Below are 24,717 nucleotides of genomic sequence, written 5' to 3'. Positions count from 1 at the left end.
CTCAGGAGCGAGACAATGCAAGAGGTTCTCGATCGGAGTTAAATCGCGCCTCACTTTAGGCAGAAATTTCACAGAGAGCGAGTAAAGTATAATATTCTCGAGCTGAAAAAGTGTTACCTCACGATCTTGTTTGGATTCTTGAGACCTCATAGGCCTCAATATCTTAACTGTTCTTGTGTACTCGGAAAGACTCCACCGTTTTCTATGTATTTTTACTCATAAGGAAATCGAAACGTAAATGAGTAGACACCCAAATCACAAAGCAGACATAATACGAGGTATGTCTACTAAGTAAGTTCCGCTTGGTTATACAAAACAAACGTGTACAGATAGAGAAAAAAACATTTATTATGCAAAAATCTACAACAGTTAAAATACTTTTGTACATAGCTTCCGAATTTTCTTAAGCACTTATAATAGCATGGCACAAGTTTTGTATGCCTTCTTCATAGAAGTTGGCCGCCTGTGTATCCAACCATGTATAACATGTTCTTTCAGCTCGTCGTCATCGCTGAAGTGTTGACCACGAAGGACAGATTGTAGGTGTAAGAAGAGGTGAAAGTAGCTAGGAGCGAGGTCCGGGCTGTACGGAGGATAATCAAACGCGTCCCAGTGAAATTCCCGTAAGAGTTGTTTGGTCACATTCGCCGTGTGAGGTCGGGCATTATCGTGGAAAAAACACCACCTTTTGACAGTAATCCTCGGAGCTTGTTCTGTATTGAGCGGCGCAATTTCCTAATGGTCTCGCAGTAGCTATGAGCATTGATGGTTTGGCCTCGTGTTACGAAATCAATCAGCAAAATGCCTTTTCTGTCCCAAAAAACAGTGCACATATCTTTTCGAGGTGTCAATATTTGCTTAGGCTTAACCTTCGTTGGGGATGAAGTGTGTCTCCTTTCCAGTTACTGCCGTTTTGTTTCAGGGGTGTCGTACGATACCCAAGTTTCATCCCCCGTGATTGTCAGAGAAAGAAAACCATCGCATTCTTCACCGCAGCTTGTCAAAAACAGAAGTTCACTGCCCATCTGTTGTTTTTGTGTTGTTCAGTAAGAATTTTGGGTACCCAGCGTGAGCAAAGTTTTCGAAATTTCAGTTTTTCAGTAACAATTTCATAAATTAGTGAGCGTGAGATTTGCGAAACATCCATAGCAAGGGCACTAAGTGTAAACATATGGTCGTGCTTAATCTTCTCTTCAATTTTGTGAACCAGTTCATTAGTAACCACAGAAGGGCGTCCACTTCGTTCTTCATCGTGCCTTGATCACGTTCTTCATTGAACAGTCTGACCTATCTTCTAACCATTGAATCACTCATAGTATTCTTCCGTAAACCTCGCAGTTATTCCGATGAATTTCCTGTGTTTTAACTTCCTTTGCATTTAGAAAACGAAACACTTATCTGATTTCACACGCGACGGCATTTTCAATTACGGCTGACAAAAAGAAGCACTACAAAGCACACGTCGGCATCAGCGATCTGAAAATGGCGTACACGTCTTCTCCTTGAGTCAGAGTAACTACCGCGCATGCTCGGAACTGCGATCGCAGCGCTGCCGCGGATAGAAATAGAAACGGAACTTACTTTGAGGACGACCCATGTAAATTCATTTCTCCTGGAAAGGAATAAAAATAAAGCCTGTCAAAGCAAAGCCTGTCAAAGCAAAGCAATGTTATTAAGTTTTTAAAACACAAAGCAAAGTTAGTAAATATGTACATCCTAGACAAGTAGATCAAATTTTAGTCTGTATTCGTAAATATAAGATAGCGGTGCTTAATTTTATCATTGACATAAACTTCAGAAAATTTGTCACTGAGTTAAAAGAAAACTAACAGCGTCATCTACTGGGTCTTCAGTGTACTATAAAACTAACAGCGCCATCTACCATCTTCGGATCACTGCACTGTGATGAGTAAACATCCGAGCTACAAAGCTGAGCAGACTGTATCCCTATTCATTGCTAGAAATTTTCTGTTTGTTATACACTCTGTAGAGACGCTTCTACAGATAATTTACTAGTGTCATTTTCTCCTCCTCAAACTGAAATGTATGGAGTTCCTTTCTTCATGTTCAGTGCTATTTTATTGCACATTGGTCAGTTGTTAATTTCCTTTGGGGTCTTATTTACCTACTCCGCAAGAAGTTCTATTATTTTTCCAGTGACTATACTATTCTTGTCATTAGCAATGACTAACAATTATAGGAAAGTCATGATGGGTATTATGGTCAGTATTGAGCCTTTAATGCTTCCATGAGGAACTCCTCCTATGTTGTAATTCTCGAAGTTTTTCCGGAGTACTGAATAATACATCACGTTTGGGATTGCAGCTGGATCATGTTGACTATTTGCCACATTATTTCGGCTTTTTTATAGAAAAAATTGGCGAGCAGACGCATACGCGTTGGCGACCGTCACAGGAGCGACCTCTATCGAAATCAAGTACTCCGCAAATACTGTTCCATCTGTGCCGCGCAGCGCATGCGTAAAGGTGAAACTACGTCCGGCCTCTGTCGGTATGCGCGCTCGCGAAAATAAACGTTAGATGTCTCTCAGAAGGAATTAAAGAGATCACCGGGTCCCAGTAGAAAGCCGCCGCCACAATTTGTAACATCTTGTGCCAGACGTATATCCACGTATTCTTTAATTACTGAATCCCAAAAGATCCCGGCGAGGCAAAGATATTTGTGGCGCAATAATGCATACAGTGTTCTGTGGTAATACAATGTTCAGCTACGACCGACCTACTGGTTCAAATGGCTCTGAGCACTATGGGACTCAACATCTGAGGTCATAAGTCCCCTAGAACCTAGAAATACTTAAACCTAACTAACCTAAGGACATCACACACATCCATGCCCGAGGCAGGGTTCGAACCTGCGACCATTGCGGTCGCACGGTTCCAGACTGAAGCGCCTAGAACCGCTCCGACCTACTGGGCTGGGAAAAGTGAGTGGGGCGCTCATGTTCAACACAGCTTTTATGTACTGTGTTTATCATCCGACCTATGTAAGCTTTGCCACGCTGGCAAGGAATTTTCTAAATTCCGAACTTCCGCAGTCCCAGATCGTCCTTTACCAAAACGAGAAGAGCACTAATATTCGCCGGTAGCTGAAGATTACCTCGGCTTGATGTTTCCTTAGGATCCCGCCACTTTAGACGAAAGGTTGCTGACATATGGAAGGAACATCCTGCACTTCTACAGCTATTATCCTCTTTTGATGTTGTGGGTGGTCACGTTCCTCCCTCCTTAGAACTGTACTAATCTGATGTGGACGGTAACCATTACCTTTCAGCACCGACTGTGGACGTTCTAGATTCTTTGTAAGGCTGTCACTATCAGGAACAACATGTGCCCGCTGCACCAACGTTCGAAGAACGGCGGTAGTTTGTGAAGAGCGACAGCAGCTCTTCCCAGGATTGATAAAAAAAAGAGGTTCTGTTACGGCTGATCATCCCCACGTATGATTTGGCTGTCCATCTTGCCTCGTGTGGAATTGCGGGCATCATGTTCACAACTCTGGTCATTTCAAATCAATGAAACTGAATTATTAGTCATCTCACTTTTCGCTAAGATTCCTCTTTGGGACTCTTTGTCACTCATCAGGAATAAGTTCACTGCCGATATGACAGGACTTTTTCATCATGTCCTATCCTGAGACTAATTTTTATTTAACAACGAATATTTTGAGTAAACTGACGGTGTTGACATGGGCAGTCCTCTCACCCCTCAGGTAGCAAATGTTTTTACGAGAGACTTTGAGAAAAGGGCACTTCATTCGGCAGAACTTAAATAGAGAGTCTTCACGCGATATCTAAAAGACCTTTTTGTAGTGTGGCCTCATAGTGGGGAAGAACTGTTACTTTTTTTGCAACGTCTGAATTCAATCCACAAGAACATCCAAATTACAATGGAAATAGAGACAGATGGTTGCTTACCGTTTTTGGATGTCTTACCTAGTAGGAAAGTGGATCGGTCACTAGGGAATTCCCGTGTACAGTGAGTCCATACATACGGAACTCTCTCTGCAAACGTCGAGCAGCCATCACCATTCACAGACTACCGTCGTCCTTAGAACGTTGGTGCAGCGGGCACATGTGGTTCCTGATGGTGACAGCCTTACAAAAAATCTGGAACGTTTACAGTGGGTGCTGAAAGGTAATGGTTATTCTCCACATCAGTTTAATACAGTGCTAAGGAGGGAGAAATGTGACTACCCACAACAGCAAAAAGAAAATAAGAGCTGTAGAAGCGCAATGTGTTCCTTCCATATGTCTGCAACCTTTCGTCTGTAGTGGCGGTATCCTAAGGAAACATCAAATTGAGGTAATCTTCGGGCACGGGCGAATATTAGTGCTCTTCTCGTTTTGGTAAAGGACGATCTAGGACTGCGGAAGGTCGGAATTTAGAAAATTCTTTGCGAGTGTGGCGATGTTACAAAGGACAGACGATACGCACAGTACATGGTGCTTTGAACATGAGCGCCCCACTCACTTTTCGCAGCCCAGTAAATCGGTCATAGCTGTGGAAGTACGTCTAGTGCAAGATCTTATAAATCGTGACGGCAGTTTTCAACTGGACATAGCTTGAGACCCGGTGATCTTCTTAAATTCTTTTGAGAGAAAACATTTTATTCATAATGACACGGCCGGCCAGCGTGGCCCAGCGGTTCTAGGCGCTTCAGTCTCGCGCCGCGAGACCGCACCGGTCGCAGGTTCGAATCCTGCCTCGAGCATCGATGTGTGTGATGTCCTTAGGTTAGTTAGGTTTAATTAGTTCTAAGTTCTAGGGGACTGATGACCTCAGATGTTGAGTCCCATAGTGCTCAGAGCCATTTTAACCATAATGACACTTCTGGTGACATTTGATGTTGGTTTTAGCACTGCGAGCGCCCGTTCCGACAGAGGGGGACATGTAGTGTAATGTTTACGCATGCGCCTGAGCAGCCCAGACGAAACGGTATTTTCAGAGGGTGCGGATTTCAATAGACAACGCTTCTGTGACGGCCGCCAATGCGCACGCGTCTCCGTGCCAATTTTTGCTACAAGGCCAACACCGCGAAATAGCAGTCGCTAGTTAGGTTGGAGCCCTGACAGTGATTACTTGCGAGTACGTGCGCGTCTTTCATTGCGGTCACGAGTTCCGCTCGGCGTTGCTATTCATTGTGTCTGAGTCGACGTTAAATTGTAGACTGCTTTTTTTATGCGCTGTTGTTATTCGTACGCGTCCCGGGCTCCCTGGGATTTAAAGGCGACGGAAGGTAGAGTTCTTTCTGCCAGCTGGGGCTCTGGCTACGTCAGTCACGCCGAGGCAATACATGAATAGTGCCAAGGACAGGAATCCGCGGCTAGGCGAGTCTTCCGCCGCCCCTTCACACGGCAGTGTGACGTCTCCCGATCGACGTCCATCCTGTCATGCCGCCGAAGGCGCCTTTACCGACACCACCCAGCGGGCTAGGTCCGAGTGTGCCATGCCTCCCAGCACAGGTCACCGGTAATTACTGACAGCAACACCGATTCACGAGAGCCTTTTCCACAGCCCTACGTGAGGGACCGATCTTCCACCTTGTCATCCGACGACTCCTGTGATCGCCTGGTGATAGACCTCACACCCACTGTTGGTCACGCCCATTCGGCACCAAATACACCTTACAACCGTCCACCACGTGGACTACTGTTTTGTCTACACCAGCTCGCAACGGCCGTGATTCGGATTCGGATGCCTCCATACCAGGGTAAACCGCACCTGTTGTTGGTGCCACGGACTAGACTAATTTTTCAGACCTCACCGCCACCACCATCAAAGGAGGAGAAAATCCCTTCCACCGTGCATTACAATCTCACGAATTACATTAAGCTGAACACAAATGGCAGCGCCTAAATCGCAGGCTGTGTACCACAAAAACCATGTGGAGTACCTGCTTGACACAATGGACGACTACCTGATAGTCCTCAACGTCGTGAAGTCGAGGGCAACGAATTACTACACCTAACAGGTCTCTGGCGACAGAAGGACAAATCCTTATCAATGACTTTTCCTCCTAAGTTAGAGAAACAGACGTTAGGGATGAATGATTGCAGCCCGGGTTTCATGATCCTTTGGTCCACCAATGGTAAAAGGGGGACCCTGAGACCCAGTAGTTGACACGTTTTCTTCCTTCTTAGGAGAGAATAAGTCGAACATATTTACCAAATCGCGTAGCTCGTGTGCACTATTGAATCATACAAAGGCCGCAGTTGTCCTTCCATCTATCGTAGGTGTCAACGTTTGCGACACAGGAGTAATTACGGCTCACTGCCTTTCTAGTGTGTCAAATATGCTGGGCCGCATGCGTCGGAGGTCCGCCAACTCCCGGCCTCAGAAAAACCCATGAGTGCCCGTTGTTTGGGCACCTCTGACGACCCCTACCATCTTGCGTCCTGGAATAGTTGTCCTGTACACCACAAGAAGGAAGCCAACAACAAATCGGCCATTCCCACCACAAGGGGACCGCACGAGTTTCCCCATCTTCTGGGGTAAATGCGACGACCATCCAACCACAGACGCCTGGGCACCTGACACATCTGTGGCACAGGGCCCCTTCTGGCCCGTCCCATACGACCACCTTTGCTGCTGCAGTAAACTCTTCTCCTGCTCATCCGTCTAACGTGAATACCAATGCTCACTAAATGAAAACGTCATTTGCAGCCTCCTGATACTCACTTATTGACATGTCTCAATCCTCTGTGGTGGTACCTTCTCAACCCGCTGAAACTCCCACACCTGCCCGCTGCAGGGTCAAGCAACCCATCCAGGATATCCCCCCAGTGGTTCGAGATGATGTGACAGATCCTCCAGTTCATGCAGCCACCCATCATAGCTGTCATCCTTGAAACTGATGACTGGGCGGTTTTTTAGGTTAGGTGGCCTCGGGCAAGTACAGAAAGGGCAACTGCCTCAAAGGGTGCGGGGCACAGTCAGGACATGCGGGGAACAAGCAGCAATCGATATTGTAATTGTTAACTGTCGAAGCTGCTTTGGTAAAGTACCGGGACTTCAAGCGCTGATAGAAAGCACCAAGACTGAAATCGTTATAGGTACGGAAAGCTGGCTGAAGCCAGAGATAAATTCTGCCGAAATTTTCACAAATGCACAGACGGTGTATAGAAAGGATGGATTGTATGCAACCCGTGATGGCGTGTTTGTCACCCTTAGTAATAGTTTATCCTGTGGTGAAATATAAGCGGATAGTTCCTGTGAGTAATTATGGGTGGAGGTTATACTCAACAACCAAGCTAGCTTAATAATTGGCTCTTTTTACCGACCTCCCGACTCAGCAGCATTAGTGGCAGAACAACTGAGAGAAACTCTCGAATACATTTCACATAAATTTTCTCAGCATGTCATAGTCTTAGGTGGAGATTTCAATTTACTAGATATAGGCTGGAACACTCAGATGTTAAGGACGGGTAGTAGGGACAGAGCATCGAGTGACATTATACAGAGTGCACTGTCCGAAATTTACCTCGAGCAATTAAACAGAGAACTGACTCGTGGAGATAACATCTTGGACCTACTGATAACAAACAGACCCGAACTTTTCGACTCTGTAAGCGCAGAACAGGGAATCAGTTGCAGCATCCCTGAATATGGAAGTAAATAGGAATGTAAAAAAATGGAGGAAGGTTTATCTGTGTATCAAGAGTAATAGGAGGCAGATTTCAGACTACCTAACAGATGAAAATGTTGAGTGTTTATGGAAAATGTTCAAGGCAATCGTAAAATGCGTTTTAGACAGGTACTTTCCGAGTAAAACCGTGAGGGACGGGAAAAACACACCATGGCTCAACAACAAAATTAGGAAACTACTGCGAAAGCAAAGAGAGCTTCACTGCAAATTTAAATGCAGCCAAAACCTCTCAGACAAACAGTTGCTAAACGATGTCAAAATTAGCGTAAGGAGGGCTATGCGCGAAGCGTTTAGTGAATTCGAAAGTAAAATTCTATGTACCGACTTAACAGAAAATCCTTGGAAGTTCTTGTCTTACGTTAAATCAGTAAGTGGATCGAAACAGCATATCCAGACTCTCTGGGATGACAATGGCATTGAAAAAGAGGATGACACGCGTAAAGCTGAAATACTGAACACCTTTTTCCAAAGCTGTTCCACAGAGGAAGACCGCACTGCAGTTCCTTCTCTAAATACTCGCACAAACAAAAAAATGGCTAAAATCGAAATAAGTGTCCGAGGAATAGAAAAGCAACAGAAATCGCTCAAGAGAGGTCAGTCCACTGGACCTGACGGGATACCAATTAGATTCTACACAGAGTACGCGAAAGAACTTGCCCCTTTCTGACAGCCGTGTACCTCAGGTCTCTAGAGGAACGGAAGATCCAAATGATTGGAAAAGAGCACAGGTAGTTCCAGTTTTCAAGAAGGGTCGTCGAGCAGATGCGCAAAACTATAGGGATATATCTCTGACATCAATCTGTTGTAGAATTTTAGAACATGTTTTTTGCTCGCGTATCATGTCATTTCTGGAAACCCAGAATCTACTCTTTAGGAATCAACGTGGATTACGGAAACAGCGATCGTGTGAGACCCAACTCGCTTTATTTTTTCATGAGACGCAGAAAATATTAGCTACAGGCTCCCAGGTAGATGCTATTTTCCTTGACTTCCGGAAGGCGTTCGCTACAGTTCCGCACTGTCGCCTGATAAACAAAGTAAGAGCCTACGGAATATCAGACCAGCCGTGTGGCTGGATTGAAGAGTTTTTAGCAAACAGAACACAACACGTTGTTCTCAGTGGAGAGACGTCTACAGACGTTAAAGTAACCTGGCGTGCCACAGGGGAGTGTTATGGGACCATTGCTTTTCACAATATACACTCCTGGAAATGGAAAAAAGAACACATTGACACCGGTGTGTCAGACCCACCATACTTGCTCCGGACATTGCGAGAGGGCTGTACAAGCAATGATCACACGCACGGCACAGCGGACACACCAGGAACCGCGGTGTTGGCCGTCGAATGGCGCTAGCTGCGCAGCATTTGTGCACCGCCGCCGTCAGTGTCAGCCAGTTTGCCGTGGCATACGGAGCTCCATCGCAGTCTTTAACACTGGTAGCATGCCGCGACAGCGTGGACGTGAACCGTATGTGCAGTTGACGGACTTTGAGCGAGGGCGTATAGTGGGCATGCGGGAGGCCGGGTGGACGTACCGCCGAATTGCTCAACACGTGGGGCGTGAGGTCTCCACAGTACATCGATGTTGTCGCCAGTGGTCGGCGGAAGGTGCACGTGCCCGTCGACCTGGGACCGGACCGCAGCGACGCACGGATGCACGCCAAGACCGTAGGATCCTACGCAGTGCCGTAGGGGACCGCACCGCCACTTCCCAGCAAATTAGGGACACTGTTGCTCCTGGGGTATCGGCGAGGACCATTCGCAACCGTCTCCATGAAGCTAGGCTACGGTCCCGCACACCGTTAGGCCGTCTTCCGCTCACGCCCCAACATCGTGCAGCCCGCCTCCAGTGGTGTCGCGACAGGCGTGAATGGAGGGACGAATGGAGACGTGTCGTCTTCAGCGATGAGAGTCGCTTCTGCCTTGGTGCCAATGATGGTCGTTTGCGTGTTTGGCGTCGTGCAGGTGAGCGCCACAATCAGGACTGCATACGACCGAGGCACACAGGGCCAACACCCGGCATCATGGTGTGGGGAGCAATCTCCTACACTGGCCGTACACCACTGGTGATCGTCGAGGGGACACTGAATAGTGCACGGTACATCCAAACCGTCATCGAACCCATCGTTCTACCATTCCTAGACCGGCAAGGGAACTTGCTGTTCCAACAGGACAATGCACGTCCGCATGTATCCCGTGCCACCCAACGTGCTCTAGAAGGTGTAAGTCAACTACCCTGGCCAGCAAGATCTCCGGATCTGTCCCATATTGAGCATGTTTGGGACTGGATGAAGCGTCGTCTCACGCGGTCTGCACGTCCAGCACGAACGCTGGTCCAACTGAGGCGCCAGGTGGAAATGGCATGGCAAGCCGTTCCACAGGACTACATCCAGCATCTCTACGATCGTCTCCATGGGAGAATAGCAGCCTGCATTGCTGCGAAAGGTGGATATACACTGTACTAGTGCTGACATTGTGCATGCTCTGTTGCCTATGTCTATGTGCCTGTGGTTCTGTCAGTGTGATCATGTGATGTATCTGACCCCAGGAATGTGTCAATAAAGTTTCCCCTTCCTGGGACAATGAATTCACGGTGTTCTTATATCAATTTCCAGGAGTGTATATAAATGACCTAGTAGATAGTGTCGGAAGTTCTATGCGGCTTTTCGCGGATGATGCTGTAGTATACAGAGGAGTTTTAGTATTAGAAAATTGCAGCGAAATGCAGGAAGGTCTGCAACGGATAGGCACTTGGTGCAGGGAGTGGCAACTGACCCTTAACGTAGAGAAATGTATTGTATTGCAAATACATAGAATTAAGGATCCTTTATTGTATGATTATATGATAGCGGAACAAACACTGGTAGCAGCTACTTCTGTAAAACATCTGGGAGTATGCGTACGGAACGATTTCAAGTGGAATGATCATCTAAAATGAATTGTTGGTAAGGCGGGTGCCAGATTGAGATTCATTGGGAGAGTCCTTAGAAAATATAGTCCATCAACAAATGAGGTGGCTTACAAAACACTCGTTCGACCTATACTTGAGTATTGCTCATCAGTGTGGGATCCGTTCCAGGTCGTGTTGACAGAGGAGATAGAGAAGATCCAGGTTTATTTGGTAAGCGTGACAGCGTTACGGAAATGTTTAGCAAACTCAAGTGGCAAGCTCTGCAAGAGAGGCGCTCTGCATCGCGGTGTAACTTGCTGTCGAGAGGGTGCGTTTCTGGATGAGGTATCGAATATATTGCTTCCCCCTTTTTATACTTCCCTAGGGGATCACGAGTGTAAAATTAGAGAGATTCGAGTGCGCACGGAGGCTTTCCGGCAGTCGTTCTTCCCGCGAACCATACACGACTGGAACAGGAAAGGGAGGTAATGACAGTGGCACGTAAAGTGCCACCGATGGGTGGCTTGCGGAGTATAAATGTATATGTAGATGAAGCAGAACAGAAGACACGTCCGTCAGATGTTGGGTTCACAAAGGTCATCTCTCGAGTTGACGGGCTCAGACAGATTTTGCTAGAATAGACAATCTCCTGCCGCACAACCACCAGCCCCTTGGGGATCTAGGTATCTGCATTTTTAATTGTAATGGCATTAAACAGATGAAAACTGAACTGAATACCTTCCTCTACAATCAACATGTGGACATTTTACTTGTCACAGAAACCAAACAGAAACTGATGGACGATTTTGGTTTATACAACATTGTTTGCTATCGCACAGACCACCTTCATCACCAAGGTGGGAGCACGGTAGCGTTCCCCCATAAGACACTCGAGCACAATGCAACATACGCAGGGCGCAGTAGTAACTGTCTCTATCCACCCTGGAGCTCTCACATTTGCTGCAGCGTATGTAAGTATTTACTTTCACTTCGTGAAGCAACCCTCTGCACATTTGAGGACTCATCATTGGGGCAGACTTCAATGCCGAGCATGTGGCTTGCTATTCTTGCGTCGCTATTCCGAAGGGCAGACACTTCATCAGACTGTAAGATACTCTGTCACTGTCAGTCGATGGCCCCCAAACTCCCACACATATACCAGTCTGCTCTGGCTGCCAGCCAGACTTTCTAGATGTGGCCATTCAAGAACATTGCGTTGTAGTTTTCGATGGAAGCACTCCACGAACTAGTATCTGACCATGACCAAGTGCTCTTGCACCTAGCACTGTAGCTCTGTCTTAAGACGTCTATTCTACATTGACCATCATGTATTGGAACAAATTTTCTAGGATCCTCAAGACACCACCCAGCAAAACCTCAACCTGACAGAGCCTGCCAATTTTGTTAACACTGTTGATTGTATTTAACCACTTTCGTTGTACCTAGGCCTTTAACCCTACTGGATGCCTTGCCTCACTATTGTGTGAACTGAAGACCCAAAAGAACCACTATCACAGGTAGTGTAAAACAGTTTCGTACCCTCGGGATAAACATCACACGAAGTGTCTGTGATGTGAATTCTGCCACCACCTCGCCGATTGGCAAACGGAAAAATTAGAGGACTAGAGGCCCGCTTTTCTCCTCCGATATGTCACAGTGGGCTTCTACCTGTGCTTTGAGGCACTGCAACATGAGGACTAGCCATCCCATCTACACGGTGGAAGGCTTAACTAATGATTACATCCATATAGTGGAAATTCTGGCCGATGTATCTGAAGTACAGAAACAACAGCTTGTCCAAGACCTGACACTTTATGAACTCCAGGATTAATGAGGTATTCTGGCAGCAATTACTGCTTTTGTGCATCGACGGCCTCTGGACGCCCATTACGTCGTTGACAGAAGTCCAAAGGATCCTCCATCAGAAGTGTGGACAATTACTCCCACTTTGGATGGCATCTTAAACGAACACCTCCGTCGGCTCCCACGCAAGACGCTGGTGTTATTTACCTGCATTCTCAACTGCAGTCAAACGAATGGCCAGTACCCCCCCTCCCCCTCCCCGGCTACACGCACAGTGGAAGCAGGCAAAACTGATTGCCATCCCCAAGCACTTGAGGTATCCTACAATCTCTACCAACCACTGGCCCATTAGCCTTCCGAATACTATGCCGAAGGTCCTAGAATCTTTAATACTGTACCGCATTTCCCAGCGTCTGGCGGTGGCTTGTACGATCCGTCTGGAACAGTTCGGTCAGCAAGGACGTTAACTCCACCAGGTAGACGCCAGCGATTTTCCTGCATTGTAAAACGTTTATGACAAGATTTGTCAGCATTTTGTACACGAGATTGTCCTGCCAGAGACGGCCATACTGGATATCCATATGAAGATCGAGAATGATTTCCTCTACGAAAGAACCTACTTGGTTACTTAGCAAGGGAAACGTTTCAGCCAACGAAACATAACCTTCAAGTCTCTGTATTGTCTCCCATATTCTTTAACATTTATGTTAATGATATACCAGTCATCCCTCACTGCCACCGGACGCTATGCGCCAATGATACGGCCCTCTATACAAGCAGTCACATCACCGACCAGCTCATTGCTTGTCTCCGCAGGCAGGTGGACGCAGCACACACCTGGTGTCGTTCCAAAAAGATTGATCTCAACGCCGCCAAGACTGCGGTTGTCTGCTTCACCAAACGATGCTCTATTCTCTTCCACAACATCGCAATTGCAGGCGCCTAGGTCCCATGATCCGAAGATACCAAATATCTAGGTGTCCGGATGGCTAAAACATTGCTCCTCCATAGACGTGAGGAATAAGTCATCCAAAGGGTGCAGAGGCTGATAAAAGCATTACACCAGCTCTTCAACGGCAGAGAACTGAACATGGCCACCAAACTCTGGCAGTACTGGACGGTGTTTGCCCGTCCCTCAACTATGGCTCGTCTGCATGTGCCACGATTAGTTTCTCCTGGATGCACACCCTCTAGAAACTACAGAATAAGCTGCTTCGGTGGAGTCTGCGTACCCCACCACTCAAAAGGATTGTTACCCTACACGAGGAGACCAACGTGGTCTTTTAAAGACGTCCATTCGAGAGAAGGCATCTCTTTGACAAATTGGACGCCCTGCGCGACACAGTCTATGGATTGCAACACATTGGCACCATGACTCCCTGGCACTGCACCGTCATCGTCTTCCTCTTACATCCTCGACGACTAAGATTCGGACGATGGCTGACGATAGCATTGGTATGGCCACTAATAATGTGTGTTATAATATGGGCACTCATTCTGTGCAATCCGTGGTACGATCATCGCTCTGACTACCTTTGTAGTTACGTCCCATCTTATCAGCAACCTTCAACTTACACCATATGATGGTACAGGACTTCTAGGCCCACCGCCACGCCTTCAACGTTTAGTACAATGATGTCGTTGTGATCCCGTCACTGTTAGATAGAAAACATTACTCCGCTACCAAGACAGTTCTACACCGTTGATTCTGTACCGCAGACCACCACACGAAGGAAAAAATCGCCCCTCTCCCTTTTCTACCCCACCTCTCTATCCGTCTCTTCCCAACAGCCCCATCCTCTCTGCCCTTGAGATTTATTATTGTTATTGCCAAAGAAACCATGATGAGGAATTGCAGTAGATTCAGGGGAATGGATAAACCGGTTGGGATCGTTGTCAAATGGGATCCGAGAGACCATTCCTGATGCTGGATCTGTGAGGATACAATGATAGTGTTTCGAGCAATTTTAATCTGTAAACTAGTCGGATTACGAAGTTTCATGCAGTTCAGATTTTTATTTATTTATTTATTTACATGTCAAGTTCCATAGGACCAAATTGAGAAGCAAATCTCCAAAATCATGGAGCGTGCCAGTACATGAAATTACAACATAAAAGGAATAACAGATAAAAATGAAATGTTTATGAACCCGAAAAAAGTCAGTCCATAAGTTTAAGTAAACGCAATAAACAATACAACAAGAATCAGCTTAATTTTTCATGGAACTCCTCGACAGAATATAAGGAATGACCCATGAGGCAATTCTTCAGTTTGGATTTGAAAGCGCGTGGATTATTGCTGAGATTTTTGAATTTGAGTGGTAGCTTATTGAAAATAGATGCAGCAGTAAACTGCACACCTTTATGCATGACAGTTAAGGAAGTCCGATATAAACGCAGGTTTGATTTCTGACGAGTATTAACTAAGTGAAAGCTGCTTATATTTGGGAATAAGCTAATATTGTTAACAAGAAATGGCAGTAAGGAATGTATATATTGAGAGACCAGTGGTAAAATACCGAGATTCGTGAACAGAGTGTGACAGGAGGTTCGTGAACTTACACCACTTATTGGTCGAACTGCCCGCTTCTGAGTCAAAAACATCTTTTTAGAAAGGAAAGAGTTACCCCAAAATATAATACAATACGACATAAGCGAATGAAAATAAGCAAAGTAGACTAATTTTCGTGTAGAACGATCACTCACTTCAGATACTAACGAATGGCAGCATTAAGTCTTTGAACAACATCCTCGACATGGGCGTACCATGACAGCTTACTATCTATCTGAACACCTAGATATTTGAATTGTTCCGTTTCACTAATCATACGCCCAATCTGTGAAATTAAAACAACAGGTTTTGTTGAGTTGTGTGCTAGAAACGGTAAAAACTGAGTCCTACTGTGATTTAACGTTAGTTAATTTTCTACAAACCATGAACTTAGGTCATAAACTGCTCTATTTGAAACTGAGCCAACGTTGCACACAACATCTTTACTGCCAAGCTAGTGTCAAAAGCAAACAGAAATATTTAGAGTTACTTATAATACTAGAGGTTACATCATTTATATAAATAAGGACAGGAGTGGTCCCAACACTGATCCCTGGGGCACCCTCCACTTGACTGTACCACACTCACACCTCACATCACAGCCATTCTCAACATTGTGAATAATGACATTTTGCTGTCTGTTGCTAAAGTAAGAGGTGAACCAATTGTGAGCTACTCCGCGTATTCCATAATACTTCAATTTCTGGAGCAATACCTTGTGATCAACGCAACCAAATGCCTTAGCTAAATAAAAAAAAGCCTAACGTACGAAACCTTTTTTTAAAAAAAATCCAGTACCTCACAGAGAAAAGAGAATACAGTATTTTCAGTTGTTAAACGACTTCTAGAGTCGAACTGAACATTTGATAGCAAACCGTGCAATATAAAATGATCAATTATCCTTACATACACAGTCTTTTCATTTACTTTAGCAAACACTGATGGCATAGAAATAGGTCTACATTATCCCTTTCTCCCTTTTTATAAAACGGCTGTAATACTGAGTACTTTAATCTCTGAGGATGCTGACTATTCCTAAAGGAGAAATTACAGATATGGCTAAATAGAGGGCTAACATGTGCAGCACAGTACTTTAATATTCTACTAGGCACTCCATGGTATCCTTGAGAATCGTTAGTCTTCATAGATTTAATTATTGACTCAATCTCCTTCTTGTCTGTATCTAAGAGGAGTATTTCAGACATCAGTCTTGGAAAGGCGTTTGCCAAGAAAGTTATATGATTCCCTGTAGAAACTAAATTTTTATTTAATTCATCGGCAGTGCTCAAAAGATGATTGTTAAATACTGTACTTACATCTGATTTGGCAGTAACTACCAACTGACTTTATATCGTCGACCTTGTGCTGCTGACCAGACACTTCTTTCACAACTGACCATATGGTTTTCATTTTATCCTGTGAATTAGCTATTCTATTTGCATATCACATACTCTTTACCTTCCTAAAAACATTTCTAAGCACCTTACAATACTGTTTGTAATGGGCTACTGTACCTTGATTGTGACTACTTCTAACGTTTTGATATAATTCCCACTTTGTTCTACACGATATTCTACTGCAGGAAAGAAAACGAAAGCGCACCTTTTCACAGCACAGCACTTTCTTACTCATAGTCTTTTTTGATAGAAGACCAGTCTCTTGTTGTTTAAAAATATTTACTGTATGACCGTCTAAATGATTATTAGGTCACAGTGAAAGTATTTTAACTAAGTCAGTCAATAAGTTAAGTGATTTTTGCTGCAAACTTTTCGTTTTTTATATTATATTTATATAATATATGCATTCATATTAAAAATAAATATACCTCATGTCTGTAGAAATGTTTATTGTGGCATCATGTAAAAATTTGAATCGGTCGAACAACTTTTCGAGATCTTTTGTATTAATGTTACACAACGACTTGTCTTTCTGCAGTAATGTAGATTTTATAAATGAATTTATGAACATCTATGTTCACAAAATATGTAGTCGTGTCCGTCTGTAAGTTTATTATTGTATGGCGTAAAAATTTGAAGGAAATCGATCAAGAATTTTTTGAGAATTTTATTGTAACGTTAACAGTTGTCTTTATATAGTAGTATAGAAGATTCTACCAAAGTCAGTATGAAATAACTGACGAGACACAAATGTCAGATCATTATTTAATGACGACTGGCATTTGACGGCGTTCGAAATTTCGGTAACTGTAAATCTCTTACAATTAATGCTTGTCCGTGACAGCACGTGTAATAAGCAGGTGCCATTATTAACATACGTGGTCACTTCATACGGGACTTTGTAAAGTTGAAGGGCTGGCCAGTCGCAGCGCGCTTTCCCTTCAATGTCGAGAGCTACCTTACTTTGCTGCTCTCCCAACCGTTCCCGCTGTGAAACGAGTTGGCTCTTTGCCGAGTTGCCGCTTTCTGTTATCAAGTATCGGATCCTGCTTTGTCGCGGAATGGAATATCATTACTATTTCATGTGTCTGCTGCGGAAATTGTAACTATTTCATTCCACACGGTGAATGAAAATGTCCCGTTTATTATCTTTATCACCCTGTTAAAAGAAATACTAGCGTAAAATATCATCTGTGAACTCAAAAATAATAAGAGTTTGAATAAATTACGGAATAAATATTCATTTTTGAGTTGCACGATTTCTTTTACGCACTGTCATTTTCCTTATAAGTCCGTGATTGAAATGTAACATATTTCTAATTTGCAATTACTTAAAGCCTAAAGTAGTCTGTGAAATACACGCTACTTCATAGCTACGACTGGTGTTGCTGATTTTCCGTGAATCAATAGTTTTGTGACGGAGATGAGAATAAATCATCCTAAGAATTCCATATGTAGCTACAACTTACGAAATGTGTTTGATTATGTGTAAATGAGATTTTCTAGGTTGTAGATACGATAAGGAAGTATTGCATTACCATAATTACAAAGATATATTTTCTCATATAATCGAAAGTGTGTATTCTGTTATAAACTGCTTTAAAATTTTTTCTACCGCCTCGTGATAGGCTTATTATGTGATTTTTGATAGGATCCAATCTGATAACATGCCCCAAAGCGTCATCAATCCGTTGTTGGAGCAATCTCTGACACATGGGACTCTTGGCGCAGTGCCACAAGCATTACATGGACTAGTTGTGAGTGACACGGGCGCACTCGCCACTCGCTAGTACGTGCAGCGCCCATTTCACCTGCAATACAACGAGTAGTTGTAGTGGGGTCCACTGCAATACGTTCCAGCACATCGTCTTGTAAATCGGATGTGCGAGTTGTCCTCATGTTGTCAGGTCCCTCGTTCTTTTCCAATGAACCAGTCACCCTCATTCGTCGATGGAGATAAATAAACATTCATCGTGACGGTTGCTGCCTGTTATGAAATTGTTCCCTATACAGCCATTCAGCAGCGAGAGCATTGCAACGTACTTTCCCATACACAACGTGCATGTGTGTGAGTTTTTCGAAACTGTACCTGTACTGCTCCACCATTATTTTACTGTACGTCTCTGAATAACACTGAGAAATGAATAGGTCTTTCGTTGATTCATAGCACGTTCTGTCATGACAAAATGTAAATACGGTACCACAGAATCACCTTGAGGAAAAGTAAAGCAAACACAACCTGCATCATGCCTTCCTAGCAGTCAGCTTGTCCTCCTTGTGTCCTTGCAGGAAATAAAAAAATGTACATGTAAATAAGCAGCACAGTACGTGTAAACTAGTACGCATATTAGTTGTAAATTAGCTGAAAAACAGTCGTGCTGGACACTTTAGCAGTAGCATCTGAAACACCCTTGCCGACAGCATGCTAAGGAATTTTCAAGCGTGTTACATTAGACACGATGCAGTAACACGGTGTAACATGTCCCGAACCAGCCAATTTTGATTTCACGTGTTCAAGCGTTTCACACTAGAAATACATTTTTTTATACTTCATAACACATGCAGGTATTGAAGCGGTGATAAATTGTTTTCAGCAGTTTCTTCGTATGTATTACTTGACACTTCTACACTGATGAACGAAAATCGCAGCACCAAAAGGTAACTAATATAGAGTAATGAAATTTCGGCAATTCATTTGCTCTGGTAACGTCGCAAGATCACAGGTTAATGCAAGTGCGAGATAAGCCATTGGAAATGAGAAATTCTGGTACTTTAATAACCAATGTAATAGTCAGAATGTTGAATGCAAGCATGAATACATCGTTTTGTACAGGCGCGTGATGTCTGTTTATGGGATGGAATTTCATGTCTGTTGCACTTGGTCTGTCACTAGAAGGACGGTTAATTCTGTTTGTGGATGACGCTGGAGTGGTCGTTCGATGATATCCCAGATGTGCTCGGTTGGAGACAGATACAGTGATCGAACAGGCCAAAGAAGCATGCCGACGCACTGTAGAGCATGTTGGATTACAACAGCGGTTGTGTGGGCGAGTGTTATCCTCTTGGAAATAACTCCCTGAAATGCCTACCATGAGTGGCAGCACAACAGGTCGAATCACCAGACTGATGTACAAATTTGCAGTCAGGACACATGGGATAACCACGGGAGTGCTCCTGCGGTCATACGAAATTGCTCCCCAGACCATAACTCCAGGCGTAGGTTCAGTGTGTCTAGCACGCACGTTGCTTACAGGTCCACAACTCTCCTCCTTGTAACCAACAAACTTTCATCACCACTGGCACAAAGGAACAACCAGATTTCATAAAAAAAAAAAATAGTAATACAGAACTCCACCCTGTCAGAGCATCTCACCCAGAGCTATCCTTTGAAGTAACGGATTTGCAACAGTTCATTGTGTCATTGTGATACCAGCTGCTGCTCAAACTGCTGGTACAGGTGCAGTACGATGTGCCAGAGTCACAAACTGAAAACGATGGTCGTCCCTCTTGGCAGTGCCACATGACCGCGAGAAGACAGGCCTTCTTGCGACCGTACATTCTCGTGACCACCGGTAACAGCAATCATGTACAGTGGCTACATTGCTGCCCTGTCTTTCTCGTAGCCCTATTAAACGAACTCCTTCTAACTCAATGAGGTCGTCTTAAAGGCATTCGTGACTACCATGAACTCACCAGGTCAATCTCAAACGCTCACGACCGCTATAACGTGTAATTGAAGCAAACCTGATTTTCATCCTCATTTTGGAGCCACTAGCGCCACCTTTATGCGACCGCAGCGAGTTCTGAATCGACTTCGTTATTCAGGTGTAGAAACACGCGTACAAGTTTTCCTTCGTGCCGCACAACCCCTTCTTGGTGCTACTATTCTTTTTCTATCAGTGTATTTATAAAATGGATGATTTTCTCGGAAGTCATTAATCGGATAGTTAATTCTCTACAATTAATAAAAAAAACTAAACTCCTCCTGAACAGGCCATGAAGACCCAACGGTACTGACCGGCCGCCGTGTCATCCTTTGCTCACAGGCGTCACTGGATGCGGATATGGAGGGGCATGTGGTCAGCACACTGCTCTCCCGGCCGTATGTCATTTTATGAGACCGGAGCTGCTACTTCTCAATCAAGTAGCTCCTCAGTTTGCCTCAAACGGGCTGAGAGTATCCCGCGTGCCACCAGCGCTCGGCAGAACAGATGGTCACCCATCCAATTTCTAGCCCAGCTCGACAGAGCTTAACTTCAGTGATCTGACGGGAACCGGTGTTACCACTGCGGCAAGTTCGTTGGCTCTTTAATTAATGATAACGTCAAATGCTTATGAAGATCCACTGAAGTCTGAGTAGAGATTTTGCTAAATTATTCAAGTTTTTACTATTAAATTACTTGCTCTAAAAAGCATACCTGTTCTTTTGTAACACATTTCACTCAGTGCATCTCAAGTGTTTATGCGAACCAAATACATATTTTACTGTAATAGTAAATTATTTTGGAACCATGAAATTAAAGTAATTAATATTTTTCTGTTACAGATCCAGTTGCCCAGTGATCGGAAAAATCTTCTCCAGCGGGTAAGTTCATTTCTGATGAGTTTGGTTGATGTATAGTGCAGGTATGAATCGTTCTTTAGTAATTTGGTTCCCCGATGGTAACAGTAACGAAATGTTCCCGAGGCACAGTGCCATGGGATGGTCGGAGATGTGGCTGGCTGTGGTCAATTCAATCCGCTATTCTGCCATAATCAAGCCCCTTCCACGAACACAAGTTAAATGTGGTCTATATAATTCTCCTTCAGATTGGACAGTGATTTACGCTGCGTGGATTCCTTCTCTAACAATACTCGTAAAACCTATCAGGAGGTGTTTTTGTCGCGTGCAGAAATCTTTGCATACAGTGTTTTATATCCTAAAACTTGCCATAACCGTCTTACCATTAGCTCCGAGCTCTTTTTTTGCCAGGTGAAGAGATCGAAGTGGAACGCGTTTTGACTTTTTCTGAAACGTCCGCAATTATAGTTTCGTGATATCTCCTTAATTATTGGGGATGAGGATGGACGTTTTACCCAACAAGTGATCTTCCAGCCATGCTATCTTCAGTTACTACTTTATCCTTATCCATGTTAGCGTACCCACTTTTGGCCAATTTTAGGCCAGAGGCAACAACGTTTTTAATCTTACCTTACGAGTCCTAGGTTGAGTTCAAATGATATGATATTAGCTGGATTTAATCTGAACATGTACCTCAGATAATTTGTAATTTTCAAATATTTTAGCCACATTCACCTTTGAAAATTTAGGTAGGGCAGCTGATAGTAACGCCACTGAGTGCCTTATTCCGACAATAACAATAAAAGTTGGTAACATTGTGAGAATTAACAGCTGTAACCTTTCGTTAGTCACTGCAGCTTACAAGCCTAAGTAAAACTCACTAAATAGTAATTTTACATTAGAATCGTCACCACCTAACAATATTTTTTTTACTCGTCCAATATTACGATTATGGACTGTTGCTAGTGATTATCTTATCTGAGGAATGTATATCGGATCGTCGGCCGAAGTAAAGAGTAGCTTGTATCTGATTTCAGATAGAAATTTCATTCGAAAAAAAGGTTAGAATATTCGCTCTGTCATTTATCTTTTATTAAACCTAGTGAGTAATTAATTCCACAAATCACTTGGTGTAAGCTTTAACATCAATACGATGAAACTTGACTTTTTATTCATTTTAAGCAGTTTTGAGTACCATTTTCAATAATTGGGATGCTTAGATTTTCGTTGTCTGCTTACGTATGTGTGCAGTGATGACAAATTGGTATTGTAAAGGGTGAACCGCTCCTTCCGTACTGAGAACAAAGTGTCTTTGCCTCACGCAGGTCGCAGTAGGTAGTATCGATAGTCGAGCTCCCAATGTGCACGAGAGGAGTCATTGTTAAGACTCCGAGCAAGTAAGTTGTTGGCTGCTAAGTGAGCAGGCCGGATTTCGGCAGGACGGCCGACTGCGTTAACAGTGTGTGTGTCACCCAAGCAAATACGTAAAAAGCGTTAACCGAGTGATTTATTTGACGTGTTTAAGTGTTCATTTGTGCACTATGATTACGCGATAACCGCGCCGGGCACCCATTATTTGGACTGCAATGAGGATTGTGTATTCAGTGCCACATGAAGAATACTGGCGTCTGACGACATTAATATGCGATCTGTCACCAGTTCACTTTTATCGCTTTGTCAGGCGAAGGGAGTAACTTCCTCATTCGTGCTACTTAGACAAAATATGTAGAACATTAACAACAAAGTATGCACAGATTATTGCTACCTAACATCCTAATTAGCTTTGTTGGATTTGATACTACTCCCGATCAGCCTTTATCAGTTGCACTGGGTCAAACTATAATCCACTAGTCAATAACGGTGGGTTTAATAGGGAGTATTTCAGTGTGTCGTGTCTTCGTTTTTTGCAAACCATTGCTGACCCAAAGAATTTATCTTCTTGGCTGTCATACAGCCGTGTACCGTTTAGTTAACTAATTGTTCCACGAGTATAAGGATAAATCCTTTCCACACACGTAGCATTTATGCAGTGAATTTTATGGTAAGAAAATTATCAATTGTCAGCATATGACCGTACGTTTTAGGATAGATGCGTAGTTGTTCCTTAAGGGGCTGCAGTGTGTTACCGACAAGGAACAGGTGTCAAGAGTACCTCAGCGGACAACAAACAAGCCGGCCGGTGTGGCCGAGAGGTTCTAGGTGCTTCACTCTGGAACCGCTCGACCGCTACGTTCGCAAGTTCGAATCCTGCCTCGGGCATGGATGTGTGGGATGTCCTTAGGTTACTTAGGTTTAAGTAGTTCTAAGTTCTAGGGGACTGATGATCTCAGATGTTAAGTTCCATACAGCTCAGAGCCATTTAAACCATTAGAATAACAAACAAGTCTCATGTCCAGCACTGACAACGTTGGGCATCAATAGACAAATTTCAGTCTTATTACAGAATACGTTTCAGAGAGATACGTGCCGAGCAAAATTGCGAGGGATAGGAAAGACCAACCACGATTCGATCGCCGCTTTAGAAAGCTGCTGCTAAATCAAAGAAAGCTTCATTGGAAATTCATATGTATTATTGGATTAGTTACTACAGAATTTGTTTCTCAGGCTCCCTACACTCTTCTTTGTGCAGTGACAGGAACGTTATGTCGGTTCGTAGTATTTTTCGCCTGATAAAGAAAAGTATGAAAAGTAAATCTGCTCTCAACCCAAATATCATTATGCGTCTCTATGCAAGGTTCTATTAGGGTGGGAGGGGGATGAGTTCATTACAGTGGGACCCACAGTTCAATGCGCAGCTCGCCATTTTTGTAATATCATTACCAAAGATGAAAGGAGCGACACATACACTCTAAGAAGAAAAAATAATACAAACCAACAAAAATATTATTACAATTTCAGAAAAATGGGTAAATTTTTTTCAAGAGAGTGAGCTTTATAAATTGACAAGTCAGTAACGCGTTGGTCCATCTCCAGCTTGGCATTGATTGGTAAAGATGTTGGATGTTCCCTTGAGGGAGATCGTGATAAATTCTGTTAGTGCATTAGATCGACAAAATCCCAAGAGCTGATTGGAGGGCCCTGCCCATAGTGCAGCAAAAGTTCCCAGTTGGGAAGTTATCCGGCGATACTGCTGGCCAAGGTAGATTTTGTCAAGCACGAAAACTTGCTGTAGAAACTCTCGCCGTATGCGGACGAGCATTGCCTTGCTGAAATGTAAGCCCAGGATAACTTGCCATTAAGGGCAACAAATCTGGTCGTAGAATATCGTCGACGTACCGTTGTGCTGTAAAGGTGCCACGGACGCCACCCAAGGAAATGACACTCCGTAACTCCGTTTTGGTTGTCGTGCAGTATGGCGGGCATCGGTAAGGATGGTATCCCGCCGCTGTGAGGGTCTTCTCCAGACATGTCTTCGCTGGTCATCGAGTGTTAGTTAGAATCTCGGACTCATTGCTGAAGACTATTCTACTCCAGTCAATGAGATTGCAGGCCGAATGTGCCCGATACCACTGCGCAGGGGAAGTCGGAACAAGGGTCTCCGTGGGCTCGGCACCATTTTCTGTGAGCCTCCTGTTAAAGGTGCTTGTGGTAACTGAAGCAGCAGTTGTATGTGGTATCGATGACTATGATGAATCCGGTGCTTTGACTGCCTCTCTGACGACTGCGCGGTCCTCACGTGTTCTCTCTCTAGGTCGACAGCTCCCTCCTTCAAGCCCGATTGAACGCAGAATGAAGTTCGCAAAGGCTTTACACTCTGGTATCGTCATGTCCCCTGTTTACTATCATTACAGCGTCACAAATTCATCCATCGGCCCCAAAGTTTACAATTTTTCATTTTCCGTTGTAGTT

Source organism: Schistocerca cancellata, chromosome 1, assembly GCF_023864275.1.
Source record: "Schistocerca cancellata isolate TAMUIC-IGC-003103 chromosome 1, iqSchCanc2.1, whole genome shotgun sequence".
Lineage (NCBI taxonomy): Eukaryota > Metazoa > Arthropoda > Insecta > Orthoptera > Acrididae > Schistocerca > Schistocerca cancellata.
Note: the sequence above shows the minus strand (reverse complement) of the source record.